The sequence below is a fragment of the Anser anser genome (assembly GCF_964211835.1).
Source record: "Anser anser genome assembly, chromosome: 4".
NCBI classification, from domain to species: Eukaryota; Metazoa; Chordata; class Aves; order Anseriformes; family Anatidae; genus Anser; species Anser anser.
The window spans coordinates 55548739-55564755 of record NC_139724.1 but is presented as its reverse complement, the minus strand read 5'-3'; the positions used below and the strand labels follow the sequence as shown (position 1 = coordinate 55564755).

The 16017-nt window shown below is 37.9% G+C and overlaps 1 protein-coding gene across 1 annotated transcript in view; it reads right to left on the bottom strand.

Annotated features, from left to right (window-relative positions):
* Positions 1 to 16017, bottom strand: part of LOC310899387 (uncharacterized protein) — a 147915-nt gene that overhangs the window by 61068 nt on the left and 70830 nt on the right. Inside the window, exons 7-8 of the mRNA XM_083835708.1 lie at positions 978 to 1133; positions 236 to 396 (exon numbers count right to left, since the gene is read on the bottom strand). The gene's annotated coding sequence lies outside the window, so the exon portion shown is untranslated. The remainder of the gene's footprint in view (positions 1 to 235; positions 397 to 977; positions 1134 to 16017) is intronic.

The following is a 16017-nucleotide window of genomic DNA, read 5'->3' as shown; positions in this document are numbered from 1 at the left end:
GTCACAGCTCTCCGTCACACCTAAAACCACCAAAGTGTTTCTTAACTTCAGCCCATAAATACATAAACAGAATAGCTAATAAAAATTCAGGATTTAATTCTGCAGTTCCCTAATAAAGGACAATACCTTGTTCAGAACCAAGTGTATTTGGCAGCCTCGCCTAAAAATTAAACTAGATTTCTACAATACAGCATAGTAGAACCCACAAAATATTATAATGCTCGAAAGATCTCACCTCCTGATGCCATTTTCAACATGTGCTGTACACAGAAGCCACTACTGGAGTACAGCCAAGTCACCTCAGAAAACGAGACCTTCTTCTGGTCATTAAAGCACACAAATATATAAACAGCATCCACAATTGAAAATCCCATTGTGGCAGTTAATTATTCAAAACTGCAATGAAAAGATGCAGAATAAGCACTAGCTAAAACTTCTATTAAGTTCTAGACATAAATTGCCAAATGAAATAGAGATGAATAGCTTGGCAGCTGGTTTCTAAAAACTAGCAACATTTTGGGAGGGGACATTGTAGGAATATCTCTCTCAAACTGAATTTTCAAGATAGCTGTAGACAATAGTGAGTACAGCTCCAGTGACCTGACAGCAGTTGTTTCTACCACAGCTATTATGCATTGAGTAGCTGACCTTCATTTTTGTTCCCTTTTGTACTTAGAACCTTTACAGACCCACACCCCCAGCCAGCCCCAAGCCAGTAAAATCCACCTGAGGAAAAAGTGACAACACAAATTTGTGATATTGTACTACTTTGCTATTGGCATGGGATCTGGAGGACTGCAGTACAAACAGCAGTAGCATGCATTTTAGCTCATCTATCTCACAATAGCATCTCTACAGGCTGCCAAGAGAAGGATGTTTGAAGATGAGGTTTTAGGAGAGTACCGATAGATCATCAGGCAGTAAACTGAGAACCCTTTTACCAGGTAAAATACTTCTTATGCTTCTTACACACCTACCTCTACAGCTTCTTTTCACTCTGGTAGTAATAAGGATCAGCATTCACGACAGTATCCTGGCTTGCTCTGTCAATGGTTCGGAGCGCTGAGATCCAGTGGGGTGCTCTGCCACCTGAGCTTTTATACAATGAATGGAGATAGCATCTGCACGTCGATCTAAAAGAATCATCGTTAGAGGTTTATAATAAGTATACATAATGTAACAGTGTACATAAGTAGACTAAAAAGATCAACAACAACAAAAATTAAGAATAAGTACAACTTTTCTTAAACAGTCACCAGAATAATTAAAAAAATAGGCAACATATTGGATGTTTTTGTTGATATCTCAGGAATCGTTTGGAGAAAGATTTTTAGAAAAACAACATTCTTCAGAGCCCATCATGCAAAATCTATAAACTAAAATGTCGACAGATATAAAAGGTCAAAATGTTTCTTTCTGAGAACAGTTAGAAAAAAGATGCAAAGATACAACTAGCAAAGACAGAATTAAATTGCAGAGACACCCCAGTGCAAGCAGAGATCAATCCATCCTGTGAGAGCATTTCAATGAATACATATACTGCTACATTTCTGGTTTCCATATTTGAGAGCCCCAAATGCAGCATACTTTAATTAAAATTGCATTTAGCCTCAGACAGGAAGTAAAATAAATGTAATTACAGCTCCAAAGGAACAGCTTCATACATGTGAAATTTTTCATTAAGTTTTTTTTAAAAGATATTCCAAAATGTCCAGTAGTCCCACACAATTAATTTAAGTTTTATTTAATTCATGCACACACACACAAAAATGCATTTGTGTAGCAATAGGTTATAATGGGTCTGTCCGGGACATAATTGGCTTCCTTCATAGCAGACCACAGGGTGCTGTGGATTTATGACAGATTTAAGACAGAGCTGATAACACGCTGCTCTTCGGTCTGTTGCTGAGCAGCGCTTACACAGCCTCAAGGCTCTCTCTTTTTCCCCACTCCACTACACGCCCCTGCCCCAGCAAGTAGGCTGGGGTGGGCGAGAAGTTGGAAGAGGACACAGACAGGACAGCAGACCCAAACTGGTGAAGGGATTGTACTGTAGCATGTAATGTCATGCTCAGCAATAAAGATTGGGGTAGTGGGAGAAGGTTGTAGGGGACAGCTGGGTTTCCAAGGGCTGGCCATCGGTCTGTTTACGGGAAGTGGTAAGGAACTGCTTTTGCCTAACTTTGGGTTTTCTTGTTTGGTTGTTTTTATTCCTCTTTCTTTCACTTTAATAAACAGTCTTTATCTCGTCCCATAAGTTTTCCCACTTTTCCCCTTCCTATTTTCTCCACCATCCTGCTCAGGGTGTGGGGTAGGCAGGCACCTGTGGGTGCTGAGCAGCCCACAACACAAGTGAACACACACCATGTCCCTACATACTGTACTAATGGTTAGTAAAATGCATTCATTAATGTGTAGTCATTTAGGAAACAAACAACCTTTACCATTCGCCATGGTTTTCATCTTTTATCTTTTTGTTTGTTTGGTTTGGTTTTTTTGTTTTTGTTTTAAGAATTCCTGTACAATTCTTTTAGGTATAGACATGATACATTTAGGTTTAAAAAAAAAAAAAACAGGTGTAGTTGAACTGCACTTGAAACTCAAGTTTCACTTTAAAATGCTGTTTCACTGAACCAAATGTACTTCCCTCTATCCCCTACAAATGAATTTTCTGTTGTACTTGCCAAGGAAGGGTCTCAGCAGATTTCTGAAACCCATCTCCATTGGGTCCAGTCATATCTCAACCACACCCCAGCCATTACAATTTCCAGACCGGAGACTCACAGGCAGCTGATCAGTAAAACTGACTGCTTTTCCGTTTTCATTTGTGCTAATAGCACAAAGTAGAAATGTAGAGAGGCAGCTGTGGGATTGTGGGGGCATTTTGGTTTTGAAACAGTAAATGCTCACGTTCCCCTGATGAGACTGTCAGACTTTTTTCAGTTCATGTGAGTGGGTAAGTAGAAATTACCCATGAACCAATTTGGATTTAAATCAAGTTTTCATTAGAAAAAAACTCCATAATCCAGAAAAATACTTTTATATGTTCATCTTTATAATTAAAGTGGTAAAATTCCAAATTCAGACCAACCTTTGCTTATACAGTACAATACCACCTTTACTTACACCTGCTTACAACAGTCTCACGTAAGTCTCAAGCTTAATTACCATACAAATGAAAAGCTTTGAAGTTCCTACACATTTCTGTGAAATCAAATTCTGAGACGGGATCTGCTTGGAAGAAACTGGTTCTCCTTAGGAAACAGGTGACAACTTACAGCCTTAAATACTCTGTTGCGTAAGTGTGACTAACTTCTACTCTGCTGGCTTCATCAGGAGCAGGGAGCATCCTCCTGCAAGATCACAGCTTGGGTCAAACAGACTAAAACCCTGGTCATCAGCCTTTTCACTGAGCAAGGAGGAACAGGAGAGCTTCCAGAGCACAAGAGCGGTGTTTGGGTTTGAGCCACTATGTAAGAACTTGAACACTTTTATTTTTTTTTCAAATGAACAAATCCTAATTAAATTGAAAGCATTAATTCTGCACAGTTAGCTCACAACAGCGATCATTCAGCTGGCAGGCTTTGTCATCCTCACAGAAAGTGAAGAAGTCCCCAGGTGTTAACTGTATTCACAGGTTAAAATGTAGTAATTTAAAAGGTAATTTTTTGTACCTTATCAGTACCCCACAATAGATGCTTAATAACATGCCTGATCAGAAAAGGATTTTAACCTAAGAATTAGTAAGGCTCTTAGATTCTTCAGTGAATAATTTAGTATTTTCAATTCCCTTCTTACAGCATAACAGCTACTCATTAAATAGTTGTATTTTTCACAGATAGACATAGCATATAATGGGGTTAGGGACTCAGGGACACAGCAAGAAAGAGAAGCATTCTCAAAAACAAAATTGCAGCCTCAGTTGTTTCCTAAACCCAAAGGCATCCCATAACCCAAATGTCCCATAGGCATTTACAATTTCAGCAAGAAATTTTTGCCAGTGTTTAGAGGGCAAGTCCAGAATCACTCCATCCTGCAGGCACCAAGCAGCTCCGTACCCAGCCATTGGCTCGGTTCTGCCAGGACCCATGAATACAGTGAGCATTATCACCTAGACTTATTTTTTTCCTGGTAAAAATTTCCCTCATATAACAGATGTTAAATCAGTTTGCTGGTGGGAAGCGGTCAGTGAGTACCTTTACATCAGGTAGTTGGTTGGTATTTTCTTTCTTTTTTTAAACCATATAAACTGTCTTTATCTAAACCCACAAGCATTTCTCACTTTTGCCCCTCGAGTTCTCTCCCCCATCCCACTGTTGGGAGCGAGCAAGTGGCTGTGTGGGGGTTTAGCTGCCAGCCAGGTTCAACCCACCACCACAATGGATATTTAATGTTTTAAAGAGTTACTGTACAATTCTCAAGTCACTGAAGACAAAGACAGAGAACTTTATCCTAACTTCAGAGCTTCTGGTAGATAACAGAGCAAATTTCTTCCATACGCGTGCCAGTACATACAGTAGCAAAGCAGCATTTAAAAAAATAAAAATAAAATCACCGACACTGATACTAGCTTCTGACTGCCTCATACTGCAGTTATTCTATCTGCCCTTGGGATGTGATTTCCTATAGCATATCTGACTGTAACATTTGAAATTCAGACGCTCACAAATGCTAAAACATCTACATTGAGCCCCAGGAAAGATTCCAGACCTTAAACTGAAAAGTGTAGCCCTTAAACTGCTGCCAGGCCTGTTGCTAAATACTTCTTTGCCATCTGAATTGTGCTTTAGGGCAAGTCCAAACCTGCAGCCACATAGGAAAGGCAAACAACTTGGTTCCCAGCTCAGGACTAAGGCACAGCATGAAACACAGCAGCCACAGTGATCTTCAGAAACTCAAGCTCAGCCTGGAGACATTCAAAGTCTCTCTTCCAACCTGGCACAGCGGCACCCTAAACACCCTGAGCTACTTGGGAAAGATTCCAGCATTTGCAACATATGAAAAGCCACACACTTCAACTCAGTATTTCTTGAGAATTTTGTGATCCAACATTCACTTTCTTTGAGGACAGAAAACTCTATTTGACTCTAAATTGCATGATTTTTAATCATTTTTCCTTACTTCACTCTACGACAGCAAAGCCCCAGCTGCTAAAAGGGAAATTGTGTCATACTTTAAATAATGCTTTATCTTTAAGTTTTGAAGTCAAATCAGTTTAATGTTTTGGTTATAGTAGAGTCAGGTTCTCACAGTTCACCAATAAATAATCAGGAATCTTGAAATTAATTTTGGAAAGTCACACTCATCATGGATTAAAGATAATCTCTAGAGTTATTATTTGCATAATTTATGTTTCTAAAACAAGTATCTGCACAACAGTGACATCTGCAAAGAAAAGAATTGCACTGAAAAAGCTCTAGAAAGTTATGATCATAAACACAGCTTAATCAGTTTAGACTGATGCTGTCCAAGAACACCTGAATCTGACATTCCAAAGTAATGTTACTTCCACTTTTGCACACCTAATTGTCAGCTCCTGAAAGTCTCCCTACCTGGGGACACTACAGTATGCATTAAAGCCTATGCTTTTTTTCTTTTATCACCTAGTCTCATAGTTTCTCTTAATTCACCTAAATAAAATTCAATGTTAATGTTACGTTGTTTTAAGTAACTAGGATTTCTTCTACTGTAGTTATATAGTGCGTGGAATAGATGTTGAAGCTATTTGTAGTTTTATGTACTGAAAGAGATTGTTAAAGATATCTAGAGCTGAACGCTATTTTAGAATATACACTAAAATATGCTTAAAGGCAGAAGGAATAAAATCTGTCATAACGTACTCTCTAAGGTCATCTGAGATGCAACTGCATATGGTGATTCCCAGTACCGCTATCCAAAGATACAAGAAGCGCAGAGTTAAAAGCGAAGTTTTCAGTTGTTCTTATAAGAACCCTTCACTGAGAATCCTGTGATGTTGGGAGATTTTCAGCTTAAGACTCCACTGATTCCCAAAGTACTCGCTGGACTATCTGGTATAACTGTTGCTGAAGCTTGCAAATACTGTGTGCAAATACAATGTTCTGAACATATCTATACAAAATCAGATCAAATATATGCCACTCATGATGCTTACACTTGAATTATTTCCTTGCATACTGAAATACAATGGAGAGACTTAGAGCATTCTTGAAGGTGACAGACCACAAGCAGAAGATAAGAAATAATAGAGTCTTATGACAATCAAAACACATGATTAAGACAGATTTCAGCCACATTGGAAAGCCAGCCAGGTGCAAAGCAGGAGAACAGTTGTCTAAATATTTATATACTTTACAGTAGCCACACAACATATAGTTGGTAACAAATACAGTAATCTTTCTTCCACTTAATTCTGTAGCAGCTAAGTTACTAGAAAAACATAACATATATACATAGTTACCCTTATCTTTCATATCATGAGGCAAAGTGCAAATTGACTTGTTGACTTACAATAAATTTCTTATAATCCTAGCTAATGCAGGAAAGGATTGCTAGACAGTGTGTTTTATGTGTCTGTTCATTCCCTTTTTTGATCATACAACAAAAATATAAAACATAATCAAATACATAATTTTAAAAGGCAAAGTTTGGTATGTGCCATATATATATGTACATATACACACACATACATGCACACCATATATACCTTGTCACAGATACCAAATATGAGGCAGTAAAGGTACATCAACACTCATACAGTGTCAACTGAAATGAATTACCTTAGATTAGCAGGTATCATAATTAGAATCGTAATTTGAGCAAACCTAACAAAAAAGGAGACCTTTTGGAAAGATAATGCACATTTAAGTGTAAGAGGCCAAGAGTAAGAAGTCAATGCATGACTTAAAGAAACTGATATCATATCTCTTAATTTACCTCTAAAAATATTTAGCATTTGAATCTCAGTTTATCCAACTGCTTTTTATCAGGTTATCCATCACTTATCACACAGAGTGATGACATTTGATTTCCCTTCCAGCCCTCTGAAACCTCTCACCATAATCTTTCAAAACCAGTCTAGAATGGCTTCTCAGTGAGATCAACCACTTCAGTCAACACTGGTAAGTGTATCCCATTAATTTATGTATGCCCAATCTGTTTGGATATTCTATAACTTGATCTTCCTCCATTGATGGCATATCTTCATTACTCTGTATTTTCCCACTGGTCTCAAGACCTGAAACTCCAGAAGGCAGGACCAAGGCAGAGAAGACATTGAGTACCTCAGCCCTTTTCATATATACTGTCACCGGGTCCCCTGATCCAATCAGCAGTGGGTCCACATTTCCCTAATATTTCCTCTGCTGCTGATAAACCTGTAGAATACCTTTCCTGTTGCCCTTCTATAGCCCTTGCTAGATTCAACTCCAAGCGGGCTTTGGCCTTCCTAACCCTATCCCCATGCATACTTGGAAAGTGCCTCCATCCTTCCAGATCTCCTGCCCTTGCTTCTACCTCTTTATATTTCTTTCACATGTTTTTAACATCTTCCTTATAAATATATGTATATATGTGTACAGTGGAATGAAAACAAATGACTTTATTTACAATTGTGTGTGTGTGTATAGCTTCAGTACCACAAAAATTCTTAATGTTAATCAGCCAAGAAATCATATGCCACATATATTGAATGCATCCTTTTTCATCCTCCTGCAGATCTGTAGTGGTTTTCAACCACTAATATCAAATTAATCATGTTCTGTGAAGTAATTACGCTGTTCCCCATTTAATCAATAATCAGTGCAATCATTTGCAACCCTAACTACTAAGGTAGTTCTGATTCCTCTAGCAGAAAAATCTGCACTGAATAAACTAGCCTGACTCCCAAGCCAGGGCCTCCATTTTCATCTTTAGAATGGTCTCAGTGAATCCATATGACCATATACATGCTTTAGTAGCTACAAGAAAGAACACCAGAACATTTCTGAAAACTGCATCTGTACGTTTTAGGAGAGACCCAGGGGTTAAGCATTTGTGATGAATTTTCCTTACTCATTTTAGGTAACATCTTTTTAGAATTATTCAGATATGTCCGTAAATGTTATCCTGTTGCATTCTGTGATTTTTAGAATCACAGAATGTGATTCTTAGAATCACAGAATATTATAGGCTAGAAGGGACCTCTGGAGATCATCTACTCCTATCCCTAATTCACATCAGTTCCTCTTCAACCAGTTTCTTCAGGGACTTTTCCATTTGAGTTTTAAGTATCTCCAAGGAGTGAGATTCCATAGCATGTCTGCGCAACCTGTCCCAAAATTTGACCACTTTCACATCAAAAGAAATATTTAATACCTATCTGGATTTTCTGTTGTTACAACTTGTGTCCAATTCTTTCTGTACCTGTGCACCTACAGTAAGAGTCCAGCAGCTCCATCTTCTCTATAGCATCCTATTAGGTAGCTGACAACAGCAGTAAGATCCATTTTTTTGGCTTTGCTTTTTTTTTTTTTTGACATAGACTAGTATGAACATAATCAGTTCAATATGTACTCCAGTATGAGATGGAGTAACCTGAGACATGAATTCAAAGGATGTGATACAAATAACATAATTTGCTGCTATTGAAATAGAAGGTAAAAGATTCTTTGGTTGGTTTGATGTTAAAATCTTTATCAGTCTATCACAGACTTTCTGACTGTCCCCTGGGACCTCTCAGACTCATTGGGGGAAGCTTTAAATCAGGTGCAAGAGGGTCACATTTCCAGGCCTCCTAGAAAGCCGCTGTAATAGTATGGTGGAGTAAGAATATTTTTTTTTTTGCCTATTGCCTCAGTGTATCTACCACATACAACTTATTTTTTACAGTCTCAGGAAAACATTATATGACAAACAGAAATGCAGCAGTCACTAGAAGTAGAAAAGCAAAGGTTTTGGAATTGAGATTTAATGTCAGGAGTTCAACTTGACAGTAAGCACTGTTTCACACTTCCAGAGTGCCCATTTCAGCAAATGTATTGGTGAAAGCAAGCAGCAGTATTCTGTCTGTAAGCAGAACAGGATACACTGGAATATGTAAATAACTCTCACAGAGATGACACTTATATTACTTCACCGTGAAAAGGAATTAAGCCCTCAACTGGATTTTACTCTGAGGAAACAACAGCCACCCAAAGAAAAGCTCTTTTAGCCTAGGCCCAGCACTGCCTCTGGTAAGGCACCAGAACAAAGCACAAGCACCACCCTGCAAGTGGGCAGGCCAAAGGGACAGAGCACAGAGAGAGGTGCGATCCTGAGCACTCTCCCAGTTCCACCCCCAGCCAGTTACTGCCCAGCCATAAGGAAATTATCGTGTGCTCTGATGACCAAAAGGCACAGAGAGTTGCAGTTATAGAGCAGGACAGGTCTCCCCTGTTCAGATGTGACCTCATGCTTATTGCTCCCCTACACATCCATACTGCTGACATCAGCATACCTGCCCTTCCCACTGCCTCCGAGCTCCCCATCAGCATTGCTGGTGACCATTTCCTTGTGAAGGGTAGATTTCAACAGCAAATTCCCTTCATTCAGTCAAAAATTAATTGCTCTGGGACTTGGTCTTTCCCTATCATTCACAAACTGAGAGGGTTTGGTCTCCTTTCTCTACCTGCCCACCACGGAGTGCCCAAACAACTGCCTGCAGGCCTGTGGGAGGCCGATGCTTCCCTCAGTCAGGGCAGCCACTCCGTGCCTGCACACAGCATGACCCAAAATGGAGAGGAGTTGGAGAGGAGAGGAAACACGGGGAGCCCTGCCTCCTAGCACCAGCTCAGGGGCTGTCTCCATAACACAGTGTCATCATGGAAACAGTAATAAAATAGCTTTATCATTTCCAAGAGCACAGAGTGGGAGTGGCTTCTTCTGCATGGGACATAGCCCTGAAGTATTCAGTATAAAAATTAAAAATTCTTAATTTCGTGTTAATGAAATAGATTTTAATAAAAGACAAAATGGAACAGTGTAAAGGCTAACTGAGTTTAAGAGTAGGCAAAGTAATATATCAGACTGTCATGAGCAAGAAAAACATGGTGATGTTTTTCATGCTTCTGGATTTTAAACCATCAGTAGATTTCTGTTATTATACTGCTTTCCTACAGCTTGAGACACTCTCAGGATAAATCTATTTCTGTGGTCTTTGTACCATTTGGTTACTCTTGGTTGTTATGGCAATAGGTCATCTGTATTAAAATCAGATTAAATGAGGTCATCTGCAGCAAAATGCGTTCACTAAGCCAAAAACACAATTATCACATAATTTTAAAGGAATATTTAAAGAATTAAATAACATGGTCTCCCCACCTTTTTGCATGAGAGAAGTTACTCGAGGCAGACTTAAGCTATTCAGAAAATGAGAACAAAACGAACATTTTTTTTCTATTTTGTCCCATCTGCAAGAAAAAAATTGTTCTTTTAATTAGTTTGTATGGAGACAAACTGTGCCAGTTAGTATGCAATGGTATCAGGCATTTTAAAGAATCAGCATGAGACAATTTGGGGAATTTGAGCATTCTAGAAGTCAGGTAATGAGTAATTTGGTGCTGTCAAATGGATAAATATTTTTGCTATATGTAATTTTTGACTATCTTTCTGTGAAAGTTGTGGTTTTAGAGTAGTAAATGGGTAGGTTTTGATAGTCTCTTCACTTTTATTAAATCCTTGTTACTAGAAATTGTCATTCTTGTCACAAAATGCACTAGCATTCCTTTGTAAATCATTACACTTCTAATAGATGGGAAAGGCACCATACTTTAACCCTGACAATCTTTAAATGTTCTGTATGCCAGATCTTCCTCAAAATATTGAAGTGTTTGCTGGCATTTATAAAACAATACTTCACAGAAAACAGTTTTGCTACAAAAATAGTCAGAAAATCTGTCAGCCACCAGGTGTGACTTTCCAGTACATTACTTATTTAACCTCGTGAATCTAGCCTGGATGGGGCATTCAAAATGGTAACACTACCTGTTAAGGATCCAAAGCACAAACACGTGCTTTGATTCTGCAAAATTCAGAAGAGAAATAAAGGTAAATATGCAACAGTTACAGCAAACTATTTTTCTGACTAGGACATTTTTATGTTTGTTTTGTTTTTAACTTAAGAAAATAAAATTTAAATTGATATTGATATGCATTACCAGAATACAGTATTAGGCCCAGTCCTTGAAAAAAAGAGAAACAGATCTATGTATAAGGATCCACGTGCAGGGATCATAGTCGTACAGATTAAATCGGACAGTAGAAACGTTGCTTTTATTGTGGACACAATAGTTTAACATTTACAGAATTCTAGCCACTAACAGAAATTGCTTCTTGTTTTATCTCAGAAACACACACATTGAAAATTGTGTAGAATTTTTAGATTTTTTTTCTCCAGAATTTCTACACCAGCCTAAACATGTGACATGGGGAACACAATATTCTTACCCCCTAAAAGGAAGCTTACAGTATGGGTTAAGCCTAAACCAAAGGGGGAAAAAAAAAAGTTAAGAACATGCTGAAGTTTTATTCATTGCATAACGTTAAGTTCCAGCTGGTACAAGAAAGCATTAGCAGTAGGAAAAATACACTAGTATTCATCACTTACTAGCAGGAATTCAGTAGTGATTGGCATTTCTGAAAACACTTTGCATTTATGCACAAAGAAATTACAGCACTCCCCACTCCCTGTAATTCTTCCTCACCAGATACACACACAATTTGAGTTATAATAGCCATTTCCTAATTATTCTGTAACTTGGTTTCTATTTAGAGCACTCAGGCTTTGCTTTTGCCATGAAAAAAATGTACACAAGCCATCTCTTCACTTTTTCTCAGAGCTACTGTTGCCAAGAACTAGGCACATAAAGCTACTTCCTACAGTGAAGAATTTGAGAGATCTACATTTTTAGGACTTTTGTGCATCTCGCTCTGCGTGAGGCTATGGAAAAGGGAAATGAGGGAATGCAGCACTAGCCAAATACCAGAAATCTTAAGGAAAATAAACAAATAAATATGAAGATACCTGAACATGTAATTACTGGTCAAAAAAATATGTGGATGATTTCCTAAGTCTTAGAGCTCTGCTGAACTGAGTAGACTCTGAAGAGTTAAACATTTTCTGAGATGATGGTGATGATTCAATCCTCAAAGTACCTTTTGCAAAGAGCCATCTAAGGCCCTGAGGGTTACATCTGTGGGAGCAAGGTAGACCCAACCTTTGAGACAGTTAAAGCAACTCAGGGGGACCAGACCAGGACCCTGCACTGCAGCTCCTTAGAGTGAATAAACCTGTGTTTTGAATACACTGTTTTGTATTAGCTGCTGGTCCTGGAACCATAGGGAGGCTTCCTTTGGATATTTAATTATTTCCAGGCTCCTAAAAATGCCATCACAAGAGCATGTCAGGGGTTTCCAAAAGTTCAAGTGCAGAATGGTACAGGGTTTAGGTATAGAACTGTAGGTCACAGGTGTGGTAAAACGCTACTTATTTGCATAGAATGTTTGCAGCCAGAAATAAAGGTCATCACTCTGTATCCCAAAATTAGGAGTTTTAAAGGAACAGTGCAGAGGCTGACATAGCTAATGACAGTCTGTCATTACCAAAACATGTAGTAGCAACAAAAAAAAAAAAATCAGTGAGGGCAATTTCTACGTGTTTTCTAGGAACACAAGAAAATAATGCATATATGTAGATAAGTGTGGGAAAGAAGCTCAAAGTGAAAAAGACAGAAGTTCACAACGTGAGGGGGGAGCAATGGAATGAAAAAAATAAAACTAAGTATGAAATCAGAAAGCCTAAGCAATGAAGAAGCAGACTAAAGTAATACTTCACTATATATTTTACACAAAATAATCAGGAAAAAAATGCTGGAAGTGAAAGGAATTTTGCACAGAATCCTCAGACCACTCATGAAAGATCTGTAAGTAGATGTCAAAGATGGAGACAGCATGGTAAATCCCTAGAGGCTTTATAAGCTGATGTAAGAGATCAGAACTGACTTTCCCATGTTAGTACTGGCCCATTAGGAAAATGAAAAGCAAAAGTACTAGATGTTGAGAATGAAATAAGGAAAAAGAGAACAAATGAGAACAAATCTATAACAAAATATTGTACATCAGCCTAAAAATAGACAATGTCTAAAACAGAAAAAGAAATATGAAACCCAAATATAGCAAATGTACTATTAACTATATGGAAAAAGAAGAAGAAATATTCTTAACTATGACCATACATATGATCAATTTGAAATGGAAATACATAAACATAGAAGAATTTGTAAATATGATTGTAAAAATGACATGTTCAGAGCTAGGTGTTACTTTGGACATTTGATCAGGACTTCAGAGAAGACAATTTTACTACATACTTTAGAGAAAACGTAGAAATATAAGCAGTCTGATCAAAATTGATTTTCTTGACAGAAGACAAATAAAAAAACACTTTGATTTGAGATTGCCAATGTTTTCTGCAACAAGGTTTTGCTTGCATGAATATATAAATTTAACAAGCCTATAATTTACAAGCATGGTTCTGGATTCAGCAGTTCATGAGCAATGTCTTATGCTCTAAGAAGCAAATACTTGCAGCTAATAATACCAGCAATATCTTTTTTTTTTTGCAGGGATTTTAAGACTTAAGGGCTTTCATATTGTCCTGCTTGAGATGAGGAGTTCAATCAATTTAATGAGAAAAACCTTAAGAGTTTACAGAAGAAAGAAAAACATACCAGTGCCAAAGGGAGCCTGACAAAACACACCTGAGACTGAACACTGTTTGGAAACACCTGTCTTTCAAGGTTTCTGAGCAATGCATCCTAGTTGCAGAAAGCTCTATCACAATGATCACAACCAGGAAATTTCTACTGGTTGCAAGGTGCTGAATGTTCTTAAAATGTGGAAGAAAGAGCACTACTGCCATTCAAGATATCTCCCTTCACTGGTATGATAAGCAAGAATATCTGCTGTAATGGATGGTTTTTTTCTAGCCAGAAGTAGATATACATCTCTGATACAGTTTACACTTCCTACTGATCAGAGAAAAACATACTTGTAGTAACATAGTACCTTCCTAAAGTCAACAGTTGAAGTAGATTAGAAGAATCATGTCCTAAAAGTAAAAATACCTCTAAAGAGGTGACTTGACAGCTGTGGAGGTCTGTGCTATAAACTTCCAAATTCAGATAAAGGTTAAGATGTGCATGACTAGGTTTTCAGCTCTTGAGTACACCACAGGAAGTCCCACAGACTTATCACATCTGTGAGGCAATTCCTCACTCTTTGTAGAGCTCACATCACATGAAATATGGAGAATCCTACCCTATTTCACCTATATCCGACCCATCCTCAAAAAAAAAGTTCTATTTTTTCTCCCTGTCTTCTTTTCATGGGAAAGTCTTTTCATGCCTCCTATTATTTTCACTATTCTCTTCAGATTTGTATTAAAAATCATTTGGCTTTATATTTCACCTACATGATTAATCCCCTACTGTAGAGCTAAAAGTCTCAGCAGAGATAAATAGGTGAATATAATGCACCACTGTTGGTTTGATAAGAAGTAGATTCATTTTGCATGCATATCTGTGTGTGAGTGGCTTAAAATACAAAGATTTGGTAAGTTTATTGATTTCACAGATTCTAAGAACCTGAAGTTTAAAACACATCTAGTAAATTTCAGGGCCTAACTTCAGGACCCATAAAATCAAAGTATGTTTCCCACCTAAAACAAACTATTATTGGGTTTTCTTGATAAGATATTTAGGATGTACTTCTAACACACAACTTCAATGAGATACATAGGTTCTAAGTATCTCAATAACTCATTGATAAGGTTCATAGCAGACCACTGAGCACAAGGAGTACAAACTGCATTATCGTGAGAAGATGCTGAGGTGGTCAAGGAAGTGGGGCCAGCAAGCTGTCACTGCTCTGCCGTTCTCACTGTCCATTGTGGCTCCTGCTTTCTTTTGCCACAGGACTAGTTGGTACCAGTGCACTTACCCAGCCCCTCACTGGAACAAGGTTCCATCTACAGATCACAGAAATGCAGCTGGCAAAGGCAAATCTACAATACACTCCATAATTTCATTTGATAATCATGCCTTCTTCTCTACCAGCAACCTCCCCATTCTCAGTGAGATGCTTTTAATATAGTTTTAGAAAAGACATCTAAAAGCTATGTTCCTAACAATTTTCTTGTTCAAATAAAATAGCATAGAAATGAAAGCAAAGGAGTATTTTCCCACAAAGAAATGAGAAGTGTTCTTATGCTGAAAAGGCAAGGTGTATGTGCCATGGAACCAATATCAGCTGTCAAGCAAAACGTAGGTAGGAAATCTGCAGGAAGCAGGGGGGAAGAATCAATAGCAGAAATGTTTGCAGGGAACAAAAATTCTCTAGAACAGCTTGCAATGAAGTAAAATATCACAAAGATCTTCTGTTCCCAAATACTATAATTTCCCCAGATACTCTGGCAAGCTTAGATTATCCTTCTTATTATGTAAAACCTGCCATCACCATCTTTCTCTCATATTTTAAGTAGTAATACAGAAAGACACATTGAATTGTCACCATGACTCACCCAAGAGCCCTTTGACTCATTCTTTTATTAATAACCCTTTTTCATCTCATGAAGCACACAGAAGAGGCAACCTGCACGCTACAGAAATACGTTACTCCTATCTGCATTTAAAGCTTCTTATCAGCCTTATTAGGATTCATACTTTTTCAGGGCTATATATATATGGGGGGGGGGGGTCAACATTTAATGATTCTTTCTTAAGAAATATTCACCTGAAAGTAACTTTTCACTTTTTAATTTTTAAGGCTGCCTTGTTTTACTTTCTTCATTTTCAGCACTTCCAAATGGTTAAAACCAAGTCTGGCTGAGCATGTTTCCTGCAGTCATTTTCTGGCTTTGGAGACTGTTTTCTGACAGATGTGAAAATCCTTTGACCTTTTAACTTGAGCATGCTTCATGATGAATGATTCAAACATTCTTTTCTGACCTTCCTTACACAAATA